This window comes from Mustela lutreola, chromosome 5 (assembly GCF_030435805.1).
Source record: "Mustela lutreola isolate mMusLut2 chromosome 5, mMusLut2.pri, whole genome shotgun sequence".
Taxonomy (NCBI): Eukaryota; Metazoa; Chordata; class Mammalia; order Carnivora; family Mustelidae; genus Mustela; species Mustela lutreola.
Genome location: NC_081294.1, coordinates 68,561,569 through 68,574,269, shown reverse-complemented (window position 1 = coordinate 68,574,269; position 12,701 = coordinate 68,561,569).

The window sequence follows — 12,701 nt, the reverse complement described above, 5'->3', positions numbered from 1 at the left end:
AATGTCAGGATAGAAAATCAATGCACAGAAATCAGTTGCATTTCTATACATCAACAGCGAAAAAGAGAAATTAAGGAGTCCATCCCATTCACAATCGCGCCCAAAACCACAAGACACCTAGGAATAAACCTAACCAGAGACAAGGGATCTGTACTCAAAAAACTATAAAGTACTCATGAAAGAAATGGAAGAAGACACAAAGAAATGGAAGAATGTTCCATGCTAATGGATTAGAAGAACTAATATTGTGAACATGTCTATGCTACCTAAAGCAATCTACACATGTAATGCAATCCCTATCAAAATACCATCAATTTTTTTCCCAAAGAAATGGAACAAATATTATAAAATTTATATGGAACCAGAAAAGACCCCAAATAGCCAGAGGAATGTTGAAAAAGAAAACCAAAAGTTGGTGGTATCACAATTCTAGACTTCAAGCTCTATTACAAAGCTGTCATCATCAAGACGGGATGGTACAGGCACAAAAAAAGACACATAGATCAATGGAACAGAAGATAGAGTCCAGAAATGGACCCTCAACTCTATGGTCAATTAATCTTCAACAAAGCAGGAAAGCATGTCCAATGGAGAAAATACAGTCTCTTCAAAAATGGTGTTGGGAAAATTGGACAGCCACATGCAGAAGAAGGAAACTGGACCATTTCCTTACACCAAACACAAAAATAGACTCAAATGGTTGAAAGACCAAAATGTGAGACAGGAATCTATCAAAATCCTTGAGGAGAACATAGGAAGCAACCTCTTTGACTTCAGCCACAGCAACTTCTTCCTAGAAACATAGCCAAAAGCAAGGGAAGCAAGAGTAAAAATGAACTATTGGGACTTCATCAAGATCAAAAGCTTTTGCACAACAATGGAAATAGTCAACAAAACCAAAAGACAATTGACAGAATGGGAGATGATATTCACAAATGACATATCAGGTATAGGGCTAATATCCAAAATCTATAAAGAACTTATCAATCTCAACACCCAAAGAATAATCCAATCAATCCAATCAAGAAATCCAATCAAGACATGGGCAGAAGACATTTTGCAGACACTTCTGAAAAAAAAAAAAAATCCAAATGGCCAACAGACACATGAAAAAGTGCTCCATATCACTCACCATAAGGGAAATGAAAATCAAAACCACAGTGAGATACCACCTTACACCAGTCAGAATGGCTAAAATTAACAAGCCAGGAAACGACAGATGTTGGCGAGGATGCAGAGAAAGGGAAACTCTCCTACACAGCTGGTGGGAATACAAGCTGGTGCAGCCACTCTGGAAAACAGCATGGAGGTTCCTCAAAAAGTCGAAAATAGAGATACCCTACAACCCAGCAATTGCACTACTGGGTATTTACCCTAAAGATATAAATGTAGTGATCTGAAGGTGCACGTGCACCTGAATGTTTATAGCAGCAGTGTCCACAATAGTCAAACTATGGAAAGAATCTAGATATCCATCAACAGATGAATGGATAAAGAAGACGTGATATATATATGTATATCTGTACTATGCAGCCATCAAAAATGAAATCTTGCCATATGCAACGATATGGATGGAACTAGAGTGTATTATTCTGAGTGAAATAGGTCAATCAGAGAAAGACAATTATCATATGATCTCTCTGATATGAGGAATTTGAGAGGCAGGGTGGGGGGTTGGGGAGATAGGGTGAGGAAAAAAGGAAACAAAATGGGATTGGGAGGAAGATTAAACCATAACAGACTCTTAATCTTACAAAACAAACAGGGTTGTGGGGAGTGGGGGGTTAGGAATAGTGTGCTAGTTATAGACATTAGGGAGGGTATGTGCTATGGTGAGTGCTATGAAATGTATAATCCTGATGATTCACAAACCTGTATCCCTGGGGCAAATAATACATTATATGTTAATAATAAAAAAAGAAAGACTATTCGATCTAATCAACAGATTCAGTAAAGCTGCAGGAATAAAAATTAACATATAAACTCAATAGCATCTCAGTATACTAACAACAAATTTTCTGAAAAAGAAATAAATAAATTGATTCCACTTACAATAGCATCTCAAACAAGAAAATACTTAGGAATAAATTAAACTAAGGAGATTAAAGATTTCTACTCTAAAACTAGAAGATTTTGATGAAAAAAATTGAAGACACGAATGAGTGGAAATGCATCCTGTGGAAGAAGTAATACTGTTAAAACGTCAAATCCATCTATAGAGTCAATGTAATCCTTGTTAATATTCCAAGGATATTTTTTTACAGAGGTAGAAAACGCACTCCTAAAATTTATATGGGATCACAGAAGACCTCAAATAGCCAAATAATTCTGAGAAAGAAGAAAAAAGCAGGAAGCATCACACTTCTGGATTTCAAGCTGTACTATACAGGTACAGTAGTCAAAACAGATGATAGAAGTGACAACCCAGAAATAAACCCATGCATGTATGGTCAACTAATATTTGAGAGGGGAACCAAGAATACTCAGTGAAGTAAAAAGAGGCTTTTCAATTAATAATGCTGGAGTAATTGGATGTTAACATGTAAATGAATAAAAATGAGCCCATATTTTACACCACTCATAAAAGTTAACTCAAAATGGATGAAAGACTTAAATTTAAGACACAAAACCATAAAACTCTAAAAGAAAACAGGAGAAAAGTTCATTGATATCGGTCTTGGTAATGATTTTTAGATATGATTCCTAAATCACAAGATCAAAATGAAAAATAAACAAGTAACAGTACATCAAACTAAAGAGCTTTTTTTCTGTATGACAGAAGAAACCATTAACAAATTGAAAAGACAACCTCCAGAATGGGAAAAAATATTTGCAATCCATATATCTGAGAAGAGATTAATATCAAACATATACAAAGCACTCATTCAATTCAATAGCAAAAAAAACGAATAACCCAGCTGAAAATGCATTAAGGACCTGCAGCTGTCTCCAAAAAAGATATATGAAAGCTCAACAGGTAGGTCCAATAGAAGATGTTCAAGATCACTAGTCATTAGGGAAATGCAAATTAAAACCATCATGAGATGTCATGCCATCTTCATTTCCAGTATGAAAGCTTTACTCCCTTTGCCTTTTCACTACTTGCATTTTCTGATAATGGGCATCATAAAAAAGATACGAGATGAGTGCTGGTGTGGGTGCACTACTGGTGCCTAATGCACTACTGGTGGGACTGAGAAATAAGTCCAACAGAGAAAGACAAATAATGTTCAAACTCACTTACATGTGTAATTTTAAATAAAGTATACAGAAAAAGAGATCAGATTTGTAGTCGCCAGAAGTAGAGGGTCTGGGAGAAGGGAAGGGGGTCCAATTGGTATAGACTTCCAGTGATATAAGGTAAATGCATTCCAGGGATGTGTGATACATCATGATGCCTGTAGCTAGCACTGCCATATGATATCCTGGAACCTTGTTAAGAAAGTAAATCCCATGTGTTCTTAGCACTAGGAGGAGAATGTATGTTTCCTATTTCCTTTTTATCTTTCCATTGTATCTATATGAGAAAATGGATGTTAGCCCAACCTATGGTCATTATTTTGCAACAGATGGAACTCATGCTGTATGCCTCAAGCTGCTATTGAGGTGCCTGTCAATTATTTCTCAATGCAACAGAAAAAAAACTGATGAGGAATTTCCTCCCCGGAAACAGATAGGATCTTGAAGTATATAGCTCACAGACTGTGATCTTCATCTCCAGGATAGAACCTTTATTCCTTTTGCTTTTTTTTTTTTTTTTTTTTTTTTTTTTTTTTGGAAAGATTCATTGATTTATTTGAGAGACAGAGTGCAGGAGTTGGGGGAGAAGCAGACAGAATCTTCATGCAGATTCCCTGCTAGGCACAAAGCCCAAGGAGGTGGAGGGGTGGGGTGCAAGGGGCTTGATCTCATAACCCTGAATTCACAACCTGAGTTGGATGCTCCATGGACTGAGCCACCCAGATGGCCCTCACTACTTGGTTTTTGTCTGTGTGAAGGCATAAGACGACAGGGGTCCTTACGTTTAAGTCACTTCAGTGACTACGGATTCTACTGTTAAGGCCACAGCTGTACCACAAAAGTCCCTAGGTTTTCTTGCTAAGATGGTTTTTAGGTAACAGAATTACCTAAATCTTGCTTGGTAATTGCAGTCAATTACTTATTGGCCAAACAAGGAGGAGTGTCTGCCAGAGCAAATACTTCCTGCTATACCTGGATACTTCCAATATTATAACAAATACAAGATATTAACAAGCAAGCCCCTTGGGCAAAACAAGTGGCTGTCCCTCCAGGTACGTTCTTTGATTTACTTGATGCAACAAACACATACACTGAATACAACAGGACACAATTTTAGAGCATAATTTTGGGTAAGATAGTGAAAACAACAAGATTATTTTGAAATACTGAATGGAATTGAAAGAGTTCCCAAAATATAGAAGGTGCACAATAATGAAAAGTTCTAAGCTGGATATAGTGATAGTTTATTTGTCATTATTTTATAGAATGTATGAAAATGCGCTGGAACATTTGCTTTATGAATTCATTTGCAGGTGGTAGAACCAGGCTATCTCAGGAAATAAACACTACACAGACTTTAAAATAATCACAATTCTCATCTTCTTTTTAAACGGCAGCTCATTTAAGAGTATCTGTAGAAGCTATCTGATATAGAACTTTCTGAGAAAAAGTTTTCACTTCCCATTCAAGGATAGATAGAGTAGACAAATAGAAAGAATACAGTAAAACTGAAAATTCTGATGTATAGTTTTTAAAGTTATAATACATGTGTAGATCTGTGTATTTGCCACCAGAATTAGGACACAGAGTAGTTCCACCCCCCTCCCCGCACAAAACTTCAGGCTGCCCCTTTGTAGTTACACACTCAAACCACACAACCCTTAGCCAAAGCTAATCTTTTCTCCATGACGTCCCTTTTGACTCTTGTCAAATACATTTTACTCAGGGTTTCCCACAAGGGTTCCTACCGCTCTAGGAAGATCCCAGAAATCTCTGACTGCCTGGTTGAAGGGGGTAACACTAATCATTTCCCTGTGGATAGATTCAGAGAGGAAATGCATTGAAATAGATAAAGGAGGTGAAGGTGATGCCATGATTTACCCTCCATGGGCACAAACACAGGTGACAGGATGAAATGGGAAGGACTAACTAAATATTGATACTATTTCTTTTCTCTTTCCCCAGCACATCCGCTGCCATCTTCACAACTGACTTCTGTCTCAAACTGTACTGGCAGAGGTGAAGGAGCCTTCCATGGAGGGCAAGGACCCAGAGTCTACATCCTATCACTCAAAGATGCTGCCCTTGGCACAAAACAGGACAGACTCAAAAGGAGTTTACCTGATCAAACTGATTTTCTTCTTGTCTCAGAGTGACAAAAATTTCAGGCTCTCGGAGGACACCGCTAACGAAAGGATATCATTTTAGATGGAGGGAGGAAAGGAGAGTCTTGCTTCTTTCCAAGGGTGAGCAAAGAAGGGAAAGGAAGGTAATATAAGTGGGCACCTTGAAAAATGTGGGGTTTCTGAGAGATGAAATAAATTTACTATTTCTTGGATGTGTGGTTTGAGAACAGGAACCTCAGAGATGCATCCCATACAGTGAATTCTAGGGAATGAGCAGAGGTTAATAAGTGGTACATTGGACAAGATCTCAGTTTTTCCCGGCATTCCCTGTGGCTTGGGAAGAGCATGGAAGCGGTCCATACTCACTCCATTGGCTCCAAGATAAGCTATGAAAATGAGTGGAGAGTGAGCTAATGGCCATCTTAAGAAAACACTTGGCTAAAAGAAAGTCACAGATTGGAGAGATGTGCATTACGGGGACCTTGAGAAGGGAACTACTAATGGCTGGTGTGCCCAGCACACTCTATGGGTAATCATGGTGTCACCGGCAGGAGTCAGTTCCACAGAGCACGGATGCTATGGCATAAGGAAAGGAGAAGGAATGCCACTCTCCCTGCCGTGGGTGTGTGGACGATTATCCAGATGGACTTCTCCTTCCCAGACCTGTGTCCTTCCAGAAGAGGGTGTAGGGAATTCAGAGTCAAAATTTGAATTTGAGACTGAGTTAGTAATCCTGATAAATGGCTCCTTGAGCTAAATTTCTCCTGAGACTATTTTTTCTGGAGGCAGATCAGTAGCTCTTCTGTTCCTCACTCAAGCCCTTGGCTGTAGATTTTAAACCTGTTACACATATCTGAGATCAGATGGATTCACTTTGTATCCCAGAAACCAGCTTTAAAGTCAGTATGTGGCAAGAGCGCTAACCTCTGACTCACATAACAATCCTGCTGACACACAAGAAAATCACTATTGCATTACCCATGATGGCTCAGGCTTTCCTAGTATTTCTTCCAGCACAAAACACATTCTAAGATTCCATTTAAAATGCAGTACCAATTTCAGTATAACATTTTAAATATCAAGTATGTATTGAATAAAGATTGGTTTTTAACTATGTTAAGGATTACACTGCTCATGAATTTTGTATTCCCAAGGACGGTAAAAAGACCAGGGATAGGGCCAGGATGGAGAGATGAATTCTACCTCCTTATCTGCCTTTTTGTCCCCAGAGGGAAATGCTACCAAGTGGACCGTGCACTCACGGGAGCATTCCCATGGGTACAACCCTGGATATTGATGGGTCCCCTCATCCCTGATTCCTGGCTTTGAAAGAGTTTGCTAAGGAGTCCACGCTCTTCAAGATCTTTTCTCAACCTTAAGAGAAAGAATTACCCCGGAGCTTGTTAAACGTGAGGACTCCAATCTAGCTGTCCTGGGATTTTGCATTTCTTAACAAGCATGCCCCACAATTTGAGTAGAGACCCCACGGAGGACTTGGTTAATGAGGTCTGTGCGCTCCGCTTGAACAGCTCTGTCTGAAGATTTCTCGGTATGGGACCTCAATTACCATCGCCTTCCTGCACTGAACACACGCCACGGTCTCGGTGGGGCCCTGCTCCCCATGCTAGGCCTTCATCAACACAATTAATCACTCCTATCCTTTGCAAGTTCTCCACTCATCCGGCAGGATTTCCATGTTGTGACATCAAAGAACTACAGTCCTCAAAATTATTTGGAAGCCATTTCCCATCCTGGTGCACACCTGCCATCTGGTGGTGCGAAGTTAACTCTGAGCTACAGGGAAATAAAAGCCATGATTTCTTTCTGCTTCCCTTGCCCCCTTGCTATGCTTTGCCCCCCTCCCCCTCCCCCAATCTCCCGCTGCCTTGGTGAAAAACTGAAAGTGTCTGCTCCGTGTCTACGTTAGAAAAATGATGTTGCAATATTGTGTCTTGGTGCCTTACCTGGCAGGATCGGAGAGTGGGCATTGGAGGGTTTCATTCCAGTAATGCCTGTTGCTGAGGTGGACCTGAAGGTCTGCTGGAGGTTATGTTCTCCTCCACCTGAGTTTGAGGTCACTGCCTATGGAACCAGGCTCCTGTCTGGACTCTAGAGGAGCTGGGCTTTCTGGGGCAGACGTCTATTTAGGGACGATCAGAGGCAAGGTTGGAGAAATAAGATCCCGGGCTCTGGAACACTGTGATGGGGAAGACATTCTGTCAATGTTATTTGCCAAGAAAAAGTAGTTAATCCAGGAATATTCTTTATCAAGGGGTTGAGGGTTTACTTCTTCTCTTACACAGAAGCCACGTTCACCTAAACGGACAAACTGACACAAGCTTATGGTGTTTGCATTTACTGAGGGAGGGGACACAGCAGTGATTGACCTTATTTAAACTGTGTATTTTCTGCATTCCCTCTGGGATACTGGAGCTGAGCAGGAATACGCTGTGGGTGGAGGGGAGAAGAAAGAAACTACTCCTGTTTTTATCAAATCTGGAATATACCAAACTCACATTCCAGTTATGAGAAAATAAAAACAAGGCTGGAAAAAATACCCAGAATAGGCTTAGATCACTGAGGTTCTCCCTTCGGTTTTCATTCTGACACATCTTTTGACGGCTCTGTGCCTCAGTCTCTTCTCTTGTACATTGCAGGTTTTAATGCTTCTTTCCTAAGATTGTAGCTGAGATGGAACGGGGTTATAAAAGTGGGAGGGTTTCAAAATGTTGAAATGTCGGAAGTATGATTATGTTTGTTGTGTTCCTATTGACCCAAGACAGCTCAAATGGGGGCCAGATGGACAGGTCAGGTGTGTGTACATGGCAGGTAGGGTTTGGAGAGAGACTTGCTGTCCATGGGTAGCCACTGGAAATCTAACTCAAAAAATGGCTCTACAGTTGTGTATTTAGGTATTGATGATAATAAGCAAGGCAGAGGGGGGGGGCAAATCATAAAGCAAACTCTTACCTCCAGAGAACTGATGGTTATCAAAGAAGATGTGAGCGGGGGCATGGTTCAGTGGGTGATGGGTAATAGGAAGGCCCTCGTTGTGACGAGCACTGGGCCTTGCATGGAAGGGATGAATCATTGGATTCTACACCTGAAACTAATACTACACTGCATGATGACTGACCGGAATTTAAATGAGAACTTGAGGAAAAAAATAAAAAGAAAACTTTTTTGAAGAGCTAAGTTTAGAATTCATGAAAAAGTCTTGGGATCATTATATTAAAACACAAAACCATGGCAGGAGGTAGAGTGACATTATTCTCTTAACTATTAAGTGTTGACTATAAATGTTTTAACCTCTAAAAAAACATATGTTTAGAAAATTTGGTTAACTCCCATTTCATTTAAACCGACTGATAAATTTTTAAATCTAGCCTGGTCCTTGTTTTATTATTCAGTTAATAATCCAAACAACGTTTCACCACACTTGATGCGAATTCCAACGTGAGGGATTTTAACACTTTTTTCATAATCTGGAAACAAATTAGTAAATTTAATTAGCATCAGAAGAATTTGGGGCTCCTGGGTGGCTCAGCTGTTAAACGGCTGCCTTTGGCTCAGGTCATGGTCCCAGGGTTTTAGGATAGAGCCCCACAGGCTCCCTGTTCAGTAGGAAGCCTGGTTTTCCCTCTCCCACTCCCCCTGCTAGTGCTCCCTCTCTCGCTATGTCTCTCTCTGTCAAATAAATAAATAAGATCTTAAAAAAAAAAAAAAAAAGAATAATGCCTTCTTTCTTCTCTTTGTCAGGAACTTGAAAACAGTAAGTATAGTGTAAGTAAAACTGTGGGAGTCTAGAATCTCATTTCTTCTGGCCAAAGAAACTTCATCAGGGAACATTTTATACCGAAACCACTAATTTCCTTATTTAAAAAAAAAAAAAAATATATATATATATATATATATATATATATATTTATATATAAAGATTTTATTTATTTGACAGAGAGAGATCACAAGTAGGCAGAGAGGCAGGCAGAGAGAGAGAGAGAGGAGGAAGCAGGCTCCCTGCTAAGCAGAGAGCCCGATGTGGGACTCGATCCCAGGACCCTGAGATCATGACCTGAGCCGAAGGCAGCGGCTTAACCCACTGAGCCACCCAGGCGCCCCTAAAATATATTTTTAATTTCAAATTTTTCTTTTGAAAGAGAACCTTTCATCTTTGGTTTTTATATACACATAATAAACACACAGAACGGTCTACCTACTCTGATCTTTCCATTATGTCCAAGGCACTGAGAAAAAAAAAGCACGGGGAGATACCACATAGTTGTGGTAGAGAGGAGGGTGAGGCAAAGGAGTGATTCTAACGTAAAGGCACAGAATCAGGACAGCACAGGAGGAAGTCCTGCCCACTTCCTAGGAGAGAGGGCCCAGTTTGCTCCTGAATTTTTCCAGCAGGCCGCACAAAGAAGGAAATTTGATCAGGTCCGTGAGTCATGGTGTTCATAAAATGAGAGCAGAACAACCGCCCTGGCAGAAAGCTGTGTTCAGTTTCTGAAATTGCTCACTTCGGTTGAATATTCTCACCTCAAGTTGGGCAAGAGCCTGGACTAAGTGATTTTTTGGAAGGAACCAGCAAAGTTATCTTTCCTCTACAGTCTGTGAGACTCTGTACATGTGTAAGTAGAAATCCAGACAGCTTGATATTTAATGGCCCTCTCTAATTACAGTTTTGACATTCTTTTTTCATAGCTGATAAAACCACCTCTTCAGTTACATGAGGGGAGAATTTTAAAACTACTAATAAACAATAGGTATAGGAAAAAAGGGGAATTAAAAAATATTTAAAGGCACTGAGAGCTAAAAGTGTAGAAATTCAGACCATACCTTTAGCCCACACCGCGGTAGGAGATTTAATATTCTGAAAATTTTAACCAGTTGGAGGCTGGCAATGGAGCAATATCCAAGAATACCACTCGTTTTGGCTTCAGCCTGCTTTACGTACTAAGTAGTCAGGAGTTTATGTCCAGGGTCCCAGCGCTGCCTTCAGGAGAATGACTCTGGGGCAGCCATATCTCTCTTCTAGCAAGATGAGCAGGAACCAAAATTAGTGGTTGCAAGAAGGGAGGCAGGAGCTCCTGGCCACGTGACCACACTCATTCTAATCACAGCAGCTGTCAGCCCCTCACCTGAGAAGCATCTCGGGCAGAATGCATTTTCAGGGGCTAACGGCAGGCGGTAAACTTCACCACCAGATGGCAGGAGCGCACTCTGTATAAAAAGAACTGCCTCGGGCACTTTTTATTTTCTGCCCACTGAACTCTCCACTTGATGGCAGCAACATGAATATAATTGGAATAGCCATTAATGGGTTATGTAAAAAACAATTTCAATTCTCTTAAATCTGTGAGCAGCACTTTAAAAAAGTATCCACCTTTGGAACGTTTTTCTCTAGGAAATTACCAGACTCTTTGCTTTTACGGCTCTAACACACCTAATATCCAAAAGCAAAATAGAGCACAACACAACAAAACAAAACAACAGAACAAAACTTTTTGGGTGCTGCACCTTTGAAAGAGCCTGGGAAAGAATATGCTTTGAAACCATTATTGTTGAAGAATTAGTGGAGCCCAGACTTTCTTACCCCAATTTAGAAAAAAAATAAGTGATTAAAAGAGTCACTTTTTTGAAGATAATGATATATATCATTTATTGGCTACCTATTATGTGCCAAGGATTGTATTTAAATACTTTAAAAACATTGATTCACTGAATCTGGATCATAGCTTTTTTTCAAAAGCCCAGATTTGAACTTAAGCCTGCTTAGGGCCATCACCTCCGTATTTTCCATGACCTTATTGTGCTTTTTCTGCTAGAGCCATTTTCAGAACACATACTGAAGGAGAGGCTGGAAAGGCTTTCACAGTAGGATTTTGAGTGCACACAGGGATGTATTCACTCAGTTTATGACTTTCCCTTTCGTGTAGATGTAAAACATTAATCCAATGAGGGATAATAATAAATTTTGATCCTACAGTTAGACTGAAGGCGAAAAGTGAAGATTGGTTTGGGAGCAATAGCAAAGTAATAAACACATTTGTGCTGAAACATAAATGAGTGTTAGGATCATGGAAGAGAGCAGAGGAGTACTGGAGAGAACAGGAGGTTCCCAGGTGCTTGAATCGGCAGAAGAGAAAGGTAAGGAGGTGGGGGGACAGGGCACCAGGACACGAGGGTGGCAGCTTGGCACACTTATGTGGATATCCCCGTGGAGTGAGTCTTACCTGTATGTGGCCCCAGACAGCTGGGTGTAACCTGGTGCAACACAAATTATTTCCATGCGGAGCAGGGACCTGAGTATAGTTTGAATCCCTTAGAGGCAAATGCTGGGCACTCAAGCTTTGAAAACAGAGTTAATACCAAGCGGCTGTCTGCCAGGCATCCACAATGAGTGGGTCTGCCCTCGGGAGTCCCCAGGACCTTCCTCTCTCCTTAATTCAGTTCTATATTGGGCTAAAACCTATTACAGATGAGAGGAGGAACAAGAAGTTAAGCTCTACAAATATAGCTAAGACAATTGTGCACGATAAATTTCTTGTATCATAAAGCTGCACTTCCGTGTTCTTTATTTCAAGTATCTTTAAGAGAAGTAGAATGGTGTGGTAATCCCAAAGGCTGATTAATGGGAAGAGGAGGAAGTTCCTTTTCTACTTTATGCACTAAATTATCTGGGGGTTGGGAGTGTCCGAAAAGAAGAGAAAGGAGCAGGGATGAGGGAGTCAAGATCCGGTGTTCTAGAATAAAGAGAAGGCAGGTGACTTGATTCTCCATCTGTGACCAGCATCATGTCCCCAGCTATCACAGCAGGCAATGGCAGGTGGCCTTGGGGTGCCAATAAGCTTAGCACATATCTGTAGCAAGAACCATCCTCATCTAGGCAACTGTGTATTAGGAGCCCTGTGTTTTTCTTACCTGTCTCTTATTTAGCCCTTAGATGAGCCCTACCAGGGAGCTGATTCTATCCTTTCTCAGAAACAATAACTTGTGCAGGGTCCAACAGTTAGCAAAACACACAGTTGGGATTCAGATGTTACTCCCTTAGCTGTTTTTCCTGTGCTTTTCTAGGGCCTTCTCTGAGACCCTATGGGTGGTGATACATACTTCCTGAGAGCCACCAGGGCTCACACTAGCCAACGTGGATCAGTCAGTAAGCCCAACTGGCTGTAAATGTAATTAATTATAGAACAAGGGCCCGTTCCAGTTTAGGTATACTGAAATTGCTATATCAAACAGAGGCATTTATAAAGCAATTCTGAGAAAATGAGAATCGGTTTGAATCAAGCCCCCTACACACCTTTCCTAGCTTAAATAGGAATAAAAGCA